Source organism: Calonectris borealis, chromosome 1 (genome assembly GCF_964195595.1).
Source record: "Calonectris borealis chromosome 1, bCalBor7.hap1.2, whole genome shotgun sequence".
Classification (NCBI taxonomy): domain Eukaryota; kingdom Metazoa; phylum Chordata; class Aves; order Procellariiformes; family Procellariidae; genus Calonectris; species Calonectris borealis.
The window spans coordinates 134,199,580-134,216,082 of NC_134312.1; the positions used below are offsets into that span (position 1 = coordinate 134,199,580).

General features: G+C 40.8%; 1 protein-coding gene across 1 annotated transcript in view; it reads right to left on the minus strand.

The window, feature by feature from the left end:
• Positions 1–12,040, minus strand: part of CDKL5 (cyclin dependent kinase like 5) — a 135,085-nt gene extending 123,045 nt beyond the window's left edge. Inside the window, exon 1 of the mRNA XM_075175365.1 lies at positions 11,934–12,040. The gene's annotated coding sequence lies outside the window, so the exon portion shown is untranslated. The remainder of the gene's footprint in view (positions 1–11,933) is intronic.
• Between the last annotated feature and the right edge of the window lie 4,463 nt (positions 12,041–16,503).

Sequence of the window (16,503 nt, forward strand, 5' to 3'; positions counted from 1 at the left end):
CAGTAATACTAGAAACAGCAGCAAGACATCCCTAAGAGCTACTTTTTAGCCAAGCTCAATTAAGTACAGTATGAAATAAGGCTTTTGTAATTTAAAATCTGATTTTGTAACAAATAATTTAACAGTGCGATTTATAATAAAACTGTAGAGCATTAACAGTATATTTTGTACTTAGAGTCAATCTTAAAGCAAGCATCACAGGAAATTCTCTAGCCTACAAATACTTATGTGCCCAGCATAATTTGCTGTTCTACCACTAGCCCTACAGAACCTAAACATGAGCATATACTATGCTACACTAATATACTCGTGCTTTTGCTTACAAAATGCAACTAGAAAAAAGTATTTTCATGCAAGTATTGTTACATGTTAAAAACAATCTCGGCTTTTGATATTTTGCTTTTAGAAATAAACTCCATGTTAAAGCATACTATAATGACACTTCTGGTGTGATATCATGACAAAAGTCTGTTCTGTGTAACTACCAGGCACTGGCAGACATTAAGCAATTCACATCACATTCAAATTTATTTCTGGTTTTCGGCAGAGGAACTTCACCACCACAGTCTGCCATATGTAATGAATATGAAAGCCTACAATTTCTTTTAATCTGCCCTGCAGTTCTTCAATAAAATCGTAAAGTCTATCAGACAAGGAAAAGGAAGTTAGGGAAAATTCATCCATCCATCCATCTCACAAATGTAATTGATTCTGGAGGTCCATTTTAATCTTCATCTATCATCGCACCTGAAATAAAATCCAATTATTTCAGCTTCAGAGGTGGACTGGATTTTGATCCCAAGAGATATGAATGAGCCATGAAATGATAAAAAAAGCCCATAAATTAACATTGCAGAAATATATATGCTACATACCGAGCTGTCAAATCCCACACTTTGAACATTAAACTGAATCCACAGCTCCCCAGTTTAAACCTTTAGCGTGACATATCCTCTCAAACATCAGCAGCGCAGCACAAGGACTACTATCCACTGAATAATACCATACTTGGGCAGTACAGCTCGCCCAGGCAGCGTTTCACCTTGAGCAGGAAGGCTTATGGCTAGCGGGAGCCCTATCCACAGGGGCAACCTCTCACCACAGCCTTGTGCCAGGCCCTTCTCCACCACATGGCCCAGCATAAGGCACACCGTCTTCTGGAAGACCCAGCACACAGGTCTTCATGTCAGAGCTCCACAGCAGATGAAAAAAATCTGTAAATATGCTCAACAAAACAGTCTCATTTTCACCCCTGCTTCCCTTCCACTACTGAAACCCAGCTTCCACTATTTAGTTCTCAACATTGTATGTAAACCCACCTTTAAAGATAGGAAAGATACCGTATTTTCCTTTCTAAGTACTAGTTACATTCACAACAGGTGGAAGAAACTGGAAGTGATCATTTATCTGTACAGCAACTTCCATAAGCACAAATTAGGATAGGGGTCCCATCATACACCCCCTACCCTCAAGATTTGACAGTATAAAAACACGCTCTTATTTTCATGCATTACACACCCTATACCATCACCCTTGTACATTTTATACCGCAAATCATTCCCCAAATTTGGGGTTATTATGTCTGTTGGATGGTAAAGATGCACGGGGCTTGGCAGCTTGTGCATTTTGGTGGGGACCATTCTGTTGTAACTATTGCTGTACTTCACAAGGTAAAAAGAGATCAAAAATAAAACTAATGATCAAAATCAGGAAGTGAGGAAGAAGTTATATTAAACCCTAAGCAATGTAAGAAAAACCCAGAAAATAGTTTAATAGTCACAAAGTGAAAGTTACAATCATTGTTCAGAAATTCTTAAAAAATCTGAGATGTTAAAAAAGTATAAGAACTAGCATTTAAAAAAAAAAGCCATTGATTTTAGAGTGGGAAAGTAAATTTACTAGAGTAAAACTGTTTACTCACATTTTCTATAACTAAATAATTTTTCACTAGCATTGAAGCTCTATGTAGTCTAATTATTTAAAAGCACAGCATACTTCCTTTTTGTTAATTTCTTTGAAGAAGAGCAAGCTAACAAGCTTGATCTGCCATTCCGTTTTCAGTGAAATAGCCAACAATAGCGCAAATGTTATTTTAAGTGAATATAATTGGAACAGTCAAACAAAAGGTCACCCACTTTACTGGTGTGGAAAAATACAGCATAGGTCTCCTAGCCTCCCAGGGCTATTCACTACTTTGTATGATCAAAGGCAAGCAGACTTTGGCCTTAATACAACTATCTTCCTATCTCCCCCTCATCCATACATATTATTTGCAACACAATTTTAGTCACTGTATTTTATGGTGACTTGTATAAACAAATCTGTTTTCTCCCACAAGAAAAAAAAAATCTCCAAACTTACAGTTAAAACAGTCTCAAGTTTCAAATACATTAATTACAAATATACAGGGATTTTTTTTTCTGTGAGTTACATCACATAATTTGAGTCAGCAGAAGCAGCTGAAAAACAACTAGGTCAACAGAAGTAAGGCCATGATTTTTTCAAATATGCTATTCACTCACAAAGCTTTAGGCAACTAAAATGTCAATGTGTATAGAATTTACTGAAACAGATTTAATGATCTCCAAATGACAGGAATAGCTATTTGATTAGGAAAAGAAGAGTCAGGGTTCACCTTCTGAAAATACTGTTTTGTTATATTACCGTGGGCATCCCACACTGTCACCTTCATACAAAAATCTGTTTTGATTTATAGCAGTAGTACAGTTTTTCAAGAAAGTCAAGCAACCCATTTGTTGTGTTGAAGTTGCAGAATTCTTGAAATCCTAAACTGAACACAACACTTCAGCTCTCCAAGTTTTTCAAGAAATATTTCAGTGATTTCGATTTGTTTTGCTATGCTACAGCACCTCTTTTCTCTCTAATCCCCCTCTGTTCTATATATGAGGCTCTATGTTTGAAGTTCCTCCTGGTTGGCTGCCACTCTTCTTCCTGCATCAAGTTCATATTTCTGTCACTGACTTTGTAGGATATGTACAACCTCTTACCCACGTACATCAGATGACATGTTTTCTATTCCACCTACAATTGCTCTCCTTTTTCCTTGTTCTTTATGATAGGTTTAAACTGAGCAGCTCTTCCCCCAATTCCTTTAAAGATAGGAAATTCTTTAAAAACATAAGTTACACTTCTGCATAACCTACATCAGGCACTGTCAAACAGTTCTCCCACAATAACTCTGGGTCCCATGTCCACCCATTTGAGTACCCTTACTTCCCCCCTAGAATAACATCGCCAAATTACTGCCATTGTGATATCCCCCCCGTTATGCACCTTGCAATAACCTATCACATCAGCTTCACATCTCTCACTTGTCATACTACCTGTACTTTGCACACTAGCTTGGCAAAAGGCAGCGAATGCCATGACAGGTATTACTATCGGCTGACCACAGAGACACAGAATGGAGTTCCCCGTTTCTTGCCCAGTCTTTTCTCTAACCATCTGTAGAGAAGCCTGTTTCTCTAAGACCTGTATGTCTGCAACAGAACTGAAGAACATTGCCCCTCTGCCAAAGTTGACTAGGAATCGAGAATGTGGTTCAGCAGTTACTGGCAGGGTGGGAAGACAGGCTAATGGACAGATGGATGGACAGATGGAACAATTGCATAAGCAACCTTCCTGCAAACTAAAAATAAAACTTTGAAGTCCCACCTGTTCCACAAAGCATTTCATCAGCACTAGCCACTCCCCACTTCAAGATTTTCTGTTTTAGGCTATACTGCATAAAGTAGTAGCTTTAGTCTATAGACTTACTGGATCAACACATTACTGACTGTACATCACGATGTACAGCTACAGCGCTCCATAAATAACTGTCTTTAAACACAAGCTGTACCCAAACAAGATTTCACAGTTAAGTAGAAAAATAATGGTTGCATAAAAACATTATAATGGCATGTAATTTAAAACAGCCTTCATAATAATAATGCCAACAACAAAAAAAAGAGAAATAAAACACAAGATTTGGGGTGGGGCTTTTTAGGTTGGGTTGAGTTTTTTTATTTTTGTTTTTGTGTTTTGTTTGTTTTTTTTTAAAGAAATACAAAAAGTAAAAATAAAGACTACTACCAATTAAAGGATCTGCAAAGGCGTCTTGCATTTCAACAGCCTAAGATTGTGTGAAGGGATAGAGAAGAAGCTGTGCTAGATGAACAGATGGATCAGGAAAGCGTGAAGAGGTCCATAAGGTAGACTCAAGTTTTTAAAGCCTGAAACTTCTGAAATGAGCATAGACTCATTGTAGGTGTTTTCATACAAAGATTAGTTAAGGTGAGGGATTTTGGGGGTTTCTTTTGGTTTTTTTAAAGCCTATAGATGTAGGTAGATAACAGCATACTATGTGTGCATGTCTGGAGTGGTGGATTTGGGGATACTGCAACTCCATCCTTGTCTGACAAGCAAGGCAAGGAAGACTGGAAGCATTTTTGCAGAGGTTAAGCAAACAACCAGATGGCAACATTGTGGATATGGCAGATTAAGAGTAGAAACAAAAATGGCGGGGGGATCAGAGTCAAAAGGAGAAAAAAAATGCGCTTGCACCAAAGACCTTTGCTTCCTTTTAGCTGGAATTCTCTTCTCAAGTGCTCAAAAGAAGATAATGCAGCAGTGTCATTAAAATGAGTTGAGCATGGGGGGGTGAAGGTGCCCTGGAAAGGATGATTTAATTTTACACAACTTCTTCCTAGTGACATTTTAGGAATAAATATATTTTTAGGAAAACACTGCTTTTGAGCAGAAGGTCTAACTAGACAACTTCCTGAGGTCTCTCTTCCATCCCTGATGTCAGCTATCACTTCAAAACACCCTAAGCAATCCTATTAAAAACAGCAGCAGAAAGATGGGGAGAGGGTATTCTATATTTATTAATAGATTCAGCCTCACTTCAGTGAACACCCATCTTGCAATAAAAAAGGATATAATATAAAAAAAGTGTATGTTCTGAGGTTCACAACTGAAAATTATTAACATTTACTGTCACTGCTATGACAATTGCCTACTCTTTGACTTATAAACAGCTTCAACTTTTGCATGAATCGTTATATATATAAGCAACCCATAAGCAAATTAAACTTTTTTTGATCTCAAATGGTACATAACATAAAAAGCAAACTTGTTCTAAGTTATCGTAAATCTATGCCCATCCCCTATTTTTCATCCCCAAGTATATTCTAACACCACAGAAAACAGGAGCTGCCAGTACGTCTACCAACTACTTTGAACAACATGAATTTAAAAAATCAATTAAGATGTGAGATTAAAAACAGTTTCATATACTATATAAAGTGCTGTATGTTTTGACAGTTTTAAGATTTCTTCACCTCTAAAGGGGGTCACATAAAAACTAAAGTCAGATGGGCCCCAGTCCTGCATAAACTTCTCCATAAGCAATACAACTGAAGTTAAACATATGTTTAACTTATTACATGTGCACAAATATTTGTAGAGAGAGCTTAAGTGACTCCAGGGAATAAACAAAATGCTGCCAAGTGTTCAAAATAAAAAACAGAAGAGGAAACTTTTCCTGCAATTTGTTTTCAGCTACTGTGAAGTTTTTACTGAACACAGCAGGTTAACAGGAATTTAGAACAAGTGTAACAGCTCTGACAAGAAGAGCTTTATGAAGAGCTGACTATAACATAGCTCCACCTTCCACGCACCTCGGTTTTGCTGTTACTATTTCAGATAACAGCCAAAAATGCAATCCATAAAAAACCCCACCATCTTGGAAGATGCAGAACAATCAAATTACATTACATTTATTCATGGAAAACTGCTCTGATGAACCAGCAATTAACATGATATGCTGCAGCATGCAAGATACTCTTACCAGACATACTGAAATTTGTTTTAAGAGCCAGTAGAGAGTAATATCCAAATCCTTCCAGCAAACTTTTGAAGCTTATCCACTACAGGACTCCCATCAGAACACAGTTTCCTCTTCGCCATCATCTAGAAATGTTGTCTAGATGAAAAGGGAGAGGTGAGAAAAGGAGCACTGCACACCACCAAGCATCGTGAGTCTGCAACATTCAGGGCACACTAGACCTTCTGCTATACCAACATCAGCATAGTGCCGATGCACACCTAGGCAAACACAGGGAGTTTGAGAGATGTGAATTACACAAAAAATAAATATGACCTTCTTAAGATTAGGAAATGTAGCAACAAGTAGGAAGCTTATAAACACAAGTTTACTGTGCTCTCAAGTTTAATCCAAAAGTTTGTACTTACATATTTATCTTTAAAGCATACAAAGTCCCACTTGCTGGTACAAAGCTTAAGTTACTAACTGGCAGTTATTTTGTGGCCATGAAATCAGATTGTTCTGACAAGTTAAAATGTCACCCAGTCTATCACACACAGGCCAAACAGAAAGATCTACCTTCTCAAGGTCAGAAAGGGATGAGACTGTAGAGCCGTGAACTGATGTACATTCAAGTAGCTATTCACTTCACATGTGGGACTTTACAGCTGAGTAGTTGCTCACTTCATAAGCACTAAGCTCACTCTAAGTAAACCAAACATACTGAAAAACTCTGAGTGATTCTATGCCAGATAGTTATCCCAGATAATCACCAATTCAGCAGGAACTTAAAAAAAATCCATTTCAAGATCACAACAACTTCTATGAGTTTGAAAACTCTTCCCCACAAACACAAGGGCTTCACAATTAGTTGTCAGATGATGAGATCAACCAAAATATAGTTCTAAGGAGCTAAGCTAAATGAGAATTCTCCCCTACAAATAAATCATCGTAAGTGTTAACCGTTACTCTGAATTCACTAAGAAATGTACAGTTCCTACAATACATGATGGCTTTTAAACACTGACACGTAATTATGAAGAAAAGTGGAGGAGGGGGTGAAAAAAGTTTTGTTTTCACATTCAAGCTCCAAGAATTTTTTTTATATACTTAATAGTTGAATAAATATTTGATTCTGCTGAACCTTACAGCCACATCCTCCCTTTCCCTTAGCTGAATGAAGCAGCGTGTTACCATTAACATCTGTACTTCTATAGTCATCAGTAAGAAAAAGTTAACAGAGACAGTCACCAAAATAATGGAGCTCTATGTGGCTGGCATAATAAGGATTCAGTTAAGAATTGATTCACATTTTGTTTTTTTCAGAAAAGAAATTTGCTTTTTGGTTTTGGGGAGTTTTCCCCCCTTTTTTTTTTAAATATTGCCAGGCAAGTATTCTTGTGAACGCCACCCACAGGAAGATTATCTTCTTTTTCCAAAATAAGTGTGAGTGTCAAATTAAGTTATCCTGTTGTTAAAAATACATTGACTAAAGGATCAATTTTCAAGACGTTAAGGGGCAATTCCAACTCTAGAAGGTTCAACCAGCTTAGATTAGGAATACAAATTTGAAGCCAAACTGGAACACACTAATATCTCTTCTGAAGTAATGTTAGAAAAATATATCTAATTGCACTAAAGTTAGAATTAAAAGCTTCTGGAGACCTAAACACTTCAGTATCACAAAAAAGTATTATAAAAAGTCATCATATATTAACTTTAACTTAAACCATCCATTTATTCCATACACATTTTCCTCATTTTAAGACACAACAATAGATTATTTTGACTCCACAGCAACTAAACATAACTTAGGTATCAATCTTCATATGAACAGAGAAGCAGAACACAACTCTAACTTGAGAGCCCATACATTCATTTCTGAAAGTTATTTTGCCTAAAGGAAACAGCCACGGAAGTTCTCTGAAGGCTAGCCTGCTCCTATGAAATTCTCATGGTTGACTCAGAGAAGGGAGGGAAAAAAAATATATGCAATATTTCTATAGCAACAGAGTTTAAGACATGCAGAACCTTTTAAATTTATTTTGTTCTTTCATTGTGATTTCATCAAGATACTTAATACAATTACTTCTGATATGCTAAAATCTTATTTAACACAGTGACAAAAAATATATTATCATATTCTAAATAAAAAAGCTTATTTTTAAAAGCTGAATGCATTCGTGTTGTGAACATTCAGCAGTTTAACATTTTTCCTTCATCCGTATTTAATATTATAAAACTGCACAGACTCGGCAAGAGGGCTGATGTAACAGTGATTTCCTCAGTTTACTTATCTATTGTTTTAATGCTCATTTTAATTTATATAATGAAATTAATTCTTACTGCTTCTGATGCAGAAAGCTGATATTACCATTCACAAACAAATCTCCACCTAGATTATAGTCTCCCTCTAAAGTATTATAGTAAGAATACAGAATTTGGAACCAGGAAATAAATTCTATTACTCATTACACACATTCTTTAGTGACAGCAAGTCACTGTTCATTCTCATGCCTTGATGTTCCGATGTAAACATCAAGACAAAAATGTAGAATTGCTGGGTTTAGCTCATGAGTAGTGCTAAAATTCTTTAAAATTCTCAAATAGAAATTATGACATGTAAGCCATTCTTGTTCCTTTCACATGATGAGCACACAGTTCACAATGATTTCATTTATCCTCCATGTCAACACATTTTCAGGGTAGCTCCCTCTCATTACTCATTTTCATGACCCATGTTCACGCTCTGCTCAGAGTAAGCATGTAAACTTAAAAAATTCTCATAAATAAGAATTCGCATCTTATCCAGAGCTTAAATAATACCTAGGAAAACTGCTGGTTGTTTTTTTCTTTCCAGATTTCTACTGCTGAGTGTTGTGTGTTTGAGAGAGAGAAAGCTAATGCTTATATGTGAACAGTTTTCAAGAGCATCCATATATAGTCAGTATTATAAATAGCTATTTTTATAACAGTACTGAACTAGCTTTTCGTTATATATAGAGAGAGGGTGTTTTCTGCATACAGAAATTATTCTCTTATTCTACCTTGTACTTGCAGTCTTCACTCTCCTCCCACTCACATAGTCCTGCTCCATATAACAACAGAAATAGCCACTGCTAGTGTCAAACCACACTGACACTATAGTTAACTATACCAGTGCTCCAATAAGTTTCCAACAGACTAGCCCAAAACTCTTTGTAAAAAGAAGTTCCCTCTATATTGACCATGCAATATTTTACATTTTCCCATAGTTATTTCACTAGTAAAAAAGGCTTATGAAATTGATATTCTCAAGGGTTTTGTCAGGAATATAGAGCTACAGTAAACATTTCAGTATTTGAATCTCCAAGTGTTTTTTTTCCTCATCATTATTAAACTAAACTGAAAGGAAAGAACATTAAAATGGATCTGTAATTTCTTTGTTTCCAACACTTCAAGCTTTGAAAACTAAGCCAGAACAGATCAGCTACAACATTCACAGGTTTGTTACAACTCTCATGTTAAAGTCAGACAAAAGGAAACAAAACAAATTTCTAGTTTCAGCTTCCAGAAAGCCAAATCTAAAATAATAGTAAAAAAAAATCTTTAACATAAACCAACAATGGATTATGTATCAGATTCATCAAAATTGTCAACATTCAAGTAAAGTTAAAAATCAGGCGTAATGCAAGAATTTTTTACATGTCTATTTTTGAATGATGATAACTGCTTTCAACTGCAGGTCTAAGCATTGGCTGAAATTAATTCAAAAGATCTAGTTCCAAAATATGGTATAGCACTTGATCCTTGCAGCACTTGATTGCTACAGCTTTAGATTTCTCCCCTTTCCTATAAACTATGGTCTTTCACCCATTGTAATGTATCATCCAGTTTTTCTGCATGCCAGAAAAATCTAAGAGGCTAAAACATAGCAACAAAGATTTTGATACAATTTTGATTTAAATCCCTAAATACCACAGTTTTAGGTAAATACTGACAAACAAGGCCATACTCCCGAGAGTTATTCAATGCAGAGGCTTCTTTAGGCAGAGCACTCTCTCCTTGCAGAACATCTTGCCAGAAGTACAAAGGGGGATTTTCCTTCCTATTGCCAAATGAGCAAAATGAGAGAAATCTTAAACACCCACACAACTAGAGGTAGCATTTAAGTCTTTACAATAGGAAAAGCCAATACTTCTATTATTCAATCCACCTATTAAAATGGCGCTTTGTGTTTCTACTTCAGGCAGATATATTTTATAAAAGGCTTGCTTTTTTTTTTTTCCAACTGCAGATCTCTTCACCATTAAGTCAAAGCACACACACACACTAAAACAAGAAAAATCTTAAATATCATGTTGTTTTAGGTAAACCCAACAGATTATATGAAATGTTAGATTTGACACCCTTACACTGAGATCTGGGGAAAAAAAAATAGTGAAGTGTCCTCATTGATGGTGGGAATTGTAGATTGTACTAGCCAAGAAACCATTATCAACTGGCAACATACTACTTGATCACTCATTATACTAGAAGCTGGCGGTGCTCAACATCTCTCTGAAAAATGGCAGAGAGGCATGAGGACAACAAAAGAAACTAAAAGGACAATTTAAAACTTCTCTCCTGCAATACTGCAGAACCTGAAGGCCATTCATGATCTGCATCTACCAGTACGCCAATGGATCTTCCTAGCCCTCCTCTGTTTTATATTCTCTCACAGCCTATTTGAGATGTTCCAAAGCTTTGCTAAATAAATATGCATTTGCAATAAATAAGAACTCTTCCAGATAGACTGTAGACTAATGTATTGCCATGCTGGCAAGTCTACTGAGTAGAAATCAGGCAATAGCTTCCCTTACCCAAGGCACAGCACACAGGAATTTGCATGATCATTACTAATTTCACTATGGCAGTTTCACGCTGTTGCTGTTTCAGACAGCTACCTGCCGCAGCAATGGTAGGCAGTACACGATGCAGACAGAAGGAGGATCTCTGAGAACGAGGCTGGAGTAGTTCAGCAACAGCAACAGCACGCAGAGCCCTCACACACACCAAAGAGAATGGAATAGGAACAGAGCTTCTTGCTCCTCCAGCCCAGGAAGAGGCATTGCTGCAAACACACAAAACCCTGCTTGAAAAAATGCTTTTCCCTCAAATCCAAGGATAGCAACCGAGTTTTCCCTGCTCACTGACCAATATAAAAGACGAAACCTGAGAGCAGAATCAAGGAATAGCCCAACAACGGGAATCCCGGCATCCCTCTTCTTCCTAGCAGCTCAAACTGAGGAACAGCCTTCTCTCCTGGGTGTTGTCCCTTCTGATGCTCTCCATCACCACCTACCTACCTGATAACTAGTGTATTTTCCCGTAACTGGCACTGAAAATGCACAAGCCCAGCAATAGTCCGACAGATTTAAACAAAAAACACACACAAGAAAAAAAAAAAAAAAACCCAGAGAAACGCTCCCTCTCCCAAGTCACAATAATCTAAGGAGTATCTTTTTAGGAAAAGCCGTGAGCCCTTCCAGCCAGACGGAAGAGGGTACCGGGGAGGAAGCGGGGAGAGCCAGCGTAAGACAAGGGACACAGGCGGAATCCCACAGGCGGCTCTCCCCCCTCCCCAGCACTTCCAGGGGCACTTCAGTGAAACCAGCAGCGGGACTGAGGAGGGGCCGCGCCCGCGGGCTCTGCCCCCTCCCCAGAGGGGCGGCGACCGGACACCGTGCCACCGCCAGACCCCGCCAGGCACCGCAGTCTCGCCCCCTCGGCCCCCCGCGGGCCGGCCGCACCTGGGCTGCGGAGCGGGGCGCGGCGCGGCGCTTCCCGCCGGCGGAGACACCCACCGGCCCCGCGCCCGCCGCGGCTGCGCCAGGAAACGGCTCCCGCCGGGATGGGGGGAGGGTGGGCGGCAGCCGCCCAACGGCGGTGGGGACGCGAGCGGCAGGGCTCGAGCGGCCGGCCGGTGGTGGCGGGGAAGGGACGGAGCCGAGGGAAGGGGATGAGGCGCGGGGCTGCCCCGCCGCAGCAGCAGCAAGAGCCCGGCAGCCGGGAGGTGACAGGTGAGGGCGACGGAGGGCAAGGGGCGACCTCCCGGCGCTCGTCCAGCCCCGCGGAGCTCCCCTACCTCCGCTCCGGCGCTGCCGCTGCTCTCGTTACACCCGGCGGCTCGCCGTCGCTCACTCACCCGCCGCCGCCGCCCCCTCACTCCGTTCCCCCGCCCGCCGCGGTCCCTCCCTAGCGCGGCGCTCAACCGACAGCACTAGCCGCCTGGCCCCACCCTCAAGCCCGCACTGACACCTCCATCCACCAGTAGCAGAGGAGCGAGCTGGCCTCTGGCCACGCCCGTGCACTCCTCGACCAATAGGAGCTAGCCATGAGCCTTCCCCTCCCTCCCCCCCACTGGCACCGCCCCCAGCCTCCGTACCGCCCGCCCTCGCGGCAGGTTCGGTTGACTCGCAGCTGCCCAGCAACGGGCGCGGGGCTGCGGGCGGCGACGGGGCCGGGGCCCTGGGGGTCGTGTCGGGGGAGAGGCGGCGACGGGCGGTAGCCGAGGGGAGGTCGGGCTGCAGGGGAGGCGGCAGCTGTCATGAGTGACACCTCCGCTGCTGGCAGCGCAGGCAGGTGGAGGTGCGGGGGGTCAGCCTCCGGCAGCAGGGTAGGGCCGTGAGGGACGTGGCCCTCCCTGGACAGGGAGGGGGGCAGGTGGCTTCTCGTTCGGGGGGATTTCGCCTAACGGATGGGCTTTTTTTCTTTTTTTTTTTTTTTTTTTTGGCATGGAAACTGGTCCACGCCCCCGGCACGCAGGGCCGTTAGTCACCCGTGTGCGGAACGGGGAGGGGGTGGAGAAGGGCCGTAGGAACTGCTGCTGCTTTTGCTGGATGAATGGAGAGAAGGGCGGCGGGGATGTTAAAAATCAGTATCTCCTTTTTTCTCAGATCAGCTCCTGAAATGGTGCAAATGTCTCCAGCACTCAAGCATTTCTCCAACCTTTACAAAACCATAATCTCGGCTTGCAGATTCTGTTGCTGGCGCCTGTAAGGCTTGCACTTTCCAACTTTGCTTACACAAATTAAAAATACAGTTAAAAACTAAAGCCACTTTCAGCTGCCACTTTCAGGCAAACCGGATATCAGATGCATCATGGCAAAATGCAGTTCCGCAAGTTATGGATGCTTGAACTCAGCTCCCATTTTCTTGGTAGGCTTCAATGGTTGTTTAGAAAAATGTTATGAAGCCCCCTGGACATAACATGCCGTAGGACTCAGCGATGGTTGAGTATTGCTAATCTAACACTAACCAACAGTATATTTCTTTTGTAAGGATATGAACCTTAAAAAGATCTGCACAGACAGATAACAGAACTTAAGGCATTGCAGTGCATAAAAATCAGGCTCCTCATTTTCGTTTGTCATTCCACACAGACTGCTTCATGAGCCTTGGGGCACTTAAGTGTTTTAGTTTGGATCAGGGATGCACTTTTGAACTAAATGCTGTCATCATCTCTGCTTACAGTGCTTTGATTCACAGTGTGGAGTGGTGGTGGAGTGCATGAAGTAGATCCCTTTTGGATGAAGCTAAACTGGCAGAGATGCTCCAGGAGTGCACCTAATGCATTCCAGCCACAAATGAGCACTCAGTGGGACTCAAACTGAACTAGTCGAACACTGGGAATCCCTGAAATGTGTATAGCTTGGAGATCAGGCTCTCAGCATCAACTGTTGCACTCTGCAGATCTTCTGTCAGGCCTTGGTGCTTGCCAGTATAGTTCAGGACTTGGAGCTTTGTAGTTCAGAAGGAAGGTCTCAGAGGATTTCTAATGTAACACCTGAAAGACCTCATTCATGGTTCACAGCAGGCAGTCAAACTGATCTTCTGAAACTTTGATGCTTAAAAGTCTGCCGAAACTCCCAGTTTGTATGTGGATCTTCCCATATTATTGTGTCAGGAGTACATCACATCATCCGTAGCTATAAGGATAACTTGAAGTTCAAGATGCGATGCTGTTGTCTAAAGGGTAGAAAATGTGCTACCAGTGTTGCTACTCCAGATATTGTCCATGGCTTTTGTGGTCCTTAATTATCCCCCTATGCCTGTAACTGATTCCAGGATAGAAGGCAGTGGTGCTACAAGTTAAAAATTAAGATAAATGACTGGGTAATGCTTTAATGCTTAAAAATAACTAAATGAATTTCCGGTAACATATGCTAGCAATTAAAACAATTTTTTTCTATCAGTGTATCTTGTCATTTTAATATGAGGCCAGATTGTAAGTGATGCAGTACATACTGAATTTTTGTGAGAAGGCATAGAGAACCACTGCTGTGGCGAAATCTGAGCAGAGAACTGTGGATTTTTTGTTATAACCTACACAAAATCAATTTCATTTTCCTACAGTGCTTCTCATAAGTAATCAGTTTCACGCACTAGTTTCATGTAGTTACTCTTTTTACCGAGATCTGCCGCCTTTTGCATGTTTCTCATAATACGGTATGTGATAGAGAAGATAGAACACTTTATAATAAACTTTAATCTTGAGCTTTGCTTCAATAAGGACAGCAGTCCATAATTTTACATGCCTGAAATCAAACATCATAGTTCACTTGTCTTCTGGGTTTCTTCAGTATTCATCATAATATTTTTCTCCCTCATCTTGTGATTGTAACAGAAATGTTAGAGTACAACAGATCTTTGTTTCCTGCATCCGAAAGTTTAAGGCTAATTTCACTCAACGAAAAAGGTGGAATTTTCTAATGTGAATCCTTGCAAATCAAGCAAGGATGTGGAGGCCAAGCCCTTTTTTTTCTGACATGCACATCACGGTCTATAACAGAGATTTTGTTTTGAGAATCTAGACTAGGCTCCACCAAGTCACTAAAATAAGATGTAGGAAAAAATATGATTTACCAGGTAAAACAAGCATATATGACTCTGAATACAAATAAGCAGCGGGTCTCATTCATAACAAGATACCATTTTTAGACATTTTTCCTATAGAAAGGAGGGTAAACACTCAAGTTTGGGCCACCTAAGTGTTTTTTCCAGGGACTCCTAAGGGGGTTGTGGAGTGACCCAGGCCAGAGACACTTGAAGGCAGCAGCCAGATTAATTTGGCTTCCTTTTTTGGTCCCACAAACTAGCTGGCTCGGTGTCAGGCTGGCCCTCCAGTGCAGATCAGAGCAGTCTGATCCGTTCTGCTGGAAACGGTGTGAAGTGCCAAGTCCTACACGTGTCTTCTCTCGGAGCGCCTATGAGTCATTGCACCAGCTAGGCATGCAGGCAGCTACTGGTTTGATGGCTAACCAATGTAATACAGTCTCGGTAGGAAAGAGCTGCTTACCTGCTGCATCCATATCAAGCCACTGACACCAAAAGCCAAGTAGGAATAAATTTGAAGTAAGCATCAGTGGAAGTGGATGGCAAGAGGATACTGAGTAAGTAGCATTATCCATACCATTCAGACAAGTATGAATGTAAATACATGGGGCAGGATACTATCACAGCATTTTAGAAGAGCCTTTAAACAGGCAAAAATCAATGGGAGTTTCTCCTAGTTGAAAAGTGCAGAAATTGGCACATGGATAGGAGCAGATTATTCATTTATTCTTTCTTGCAGTGACATTTCATTACATACAGAAGAAACAAAAACCATGAAGAAGTGAATAGATATTGTTTCTTTCCCAGGGTCTTGAGAGAAAACAATGCAACAAAAGGGAGTGATGCTGGTTTTATTATTATTCTCTGCAAACTGGCTGTTGCTTTCCCAGGAACCAAGCTCTCAGCTGAGCAAGCAGTAATTTAAAAAGAATTTTATCATGAATTTCCTATACAGCATTGCATATTTAATACGTGCAATAAAGGCCGACAGTCACAATTCTCAGGTGGTAGAGTTTCCTACAACTGCACTGACATCCTTTTACAAAGCTTTTCTTAAAATGTATATTTTCAAATGTGTAATTTGCAAGTATTGCTCTTGAATGGGATCATTTCATTTTGAAGATTGGGCTCATGATCACAGAGTTGTGGCTTTATTCCTCCCTGTGCAATCATTTCCACGCAAGGGCTACCAACCAATTTTTTCCTCCTCCATTTGGTGGGTGCTGCAGCCATCCTTCATCGAAATGGCAAGTGGTTCGCTCCACAAGATTTGCCTGGCACGGGTGTTTGTGGGGATTCAATAGCGACGAGGGTTTTCTGCACATCCCCACCACAGAACTGCTAGCTGCTCTGCCCAGCACTTCTAAGCCAAACAGAGCCCTTCCAGGAGGGGGGGAAGTAACAGAAGAAACAGTGCTTGGTCTGTAACAGTGCTCTTGTCTTACTTAGCAAGACTTGGTTAGGCTATGAAAAGTACCAGTGATCTAGAGCTTACCTACTCTCTGCCTCTTAGTTTAAAAATAGGTTTTCTGTGCTGCTTAGCCACCTGCTCTGTTCTCCTCTTATGCATTACCACTGCCCTTTCTTCTGGCTTCCTAAACATATGTGGGTAGATTGCAAGATACACATTCTGCTTTTACAGAGCCAGGACTCAGCCTAATTATAACCTGCAAGATCAGGATGTGACTGTTTTGACTTGCAGAAGCAAAGATGAATAATTGAGTTGTTGACATTTAATTTGTTTAGATATTCTGAACGCAGTCCATTTTTTACTGTAATTTATTGTGTTTATGACAGTGCTGATACCTGATGAAAACGAC